We start from the raw sequence: 881 nt of genomic DNA, 5'->3' as shown, positions 1-881 counted from the left end.
GCTGCACAAACAACCACAACTCGAGCAGCAACAACTGCAACTGCTACACCAACAACCACAATGCAAGCACCAACAACTACAACACCTAGACCAACAACCACAACTCAAGCACCAATAACTACAACTGATACACCAACAACCACAACCAAAGCACTAACAACTACAACTTCTACACCACCAACCACAACTGTTGCACCAACAACTACAACTGCTGCACCAACAACCACAACCCAAGCACCAACATTTACAACAGCTACAAAAACAACTCAAGCACCTGCAACTACAACTGCTACACCAACAACCAAAACTGAAACACCAACAAGTCAAGCCCCAACAACCACAACTGAAGCACAAACAACTAAAACTGATACACCAACAACCACAACCCAAGCACCAACAACTACAACTGCTACACGAACAACCACAACTGAAGCAACAACAACTACAACTGCTGCACCAACAACCACAACCCAAGCACCAACAACTACACCTACAAAAACAACAACTGCAGCAAAGGCACAATCAACAAGTCAAGCACCAACAACTGCAACTGCAGCACAAACAACCACAACACAAGCATCTACAACTACAACTGCTGCACAAACAACCACAATTCGAGCATCATCATCTACAACTGTTGCACCAAAAACCACACCCCAAGCACCAAAAACTACAACAGCTACACCAACAACCACAACTCAAGCACCAACAACTACAACTGCTGCGCCAAAAACCACAACTCAAGCACCAACAACTACACCTGCTAAAATAACAACTGCAGCTAAAGCACAAACAACAAGTCAAGCACCAACAACTATAAATGCAGGACAAACAACCACAAACCAAGCACCAACAACTGTGACTGCTACACCAACAACAAC

The sequence above is a fragment of the Nematolebias whitei genome, unplaced genomic scaffold (assembly GCF_014905685.2).
Source record: "Nematolebias whitei isolate Nwh7 unplaced genomic scaffold, NemWhi1 Nwh_scaf_604, whole genome shotgun sequence".
NCBI lineage: Eukaryota > Metazoa > Chordata > Actinopteri > Cyprinodontiformes > Rivulidae > Nematolebias > Nematolebias whitei.
The sequence above is the reverse complement of the archived record's forward strand: the minus strand, read 5'-3'. Positions refer to the sequence as shown.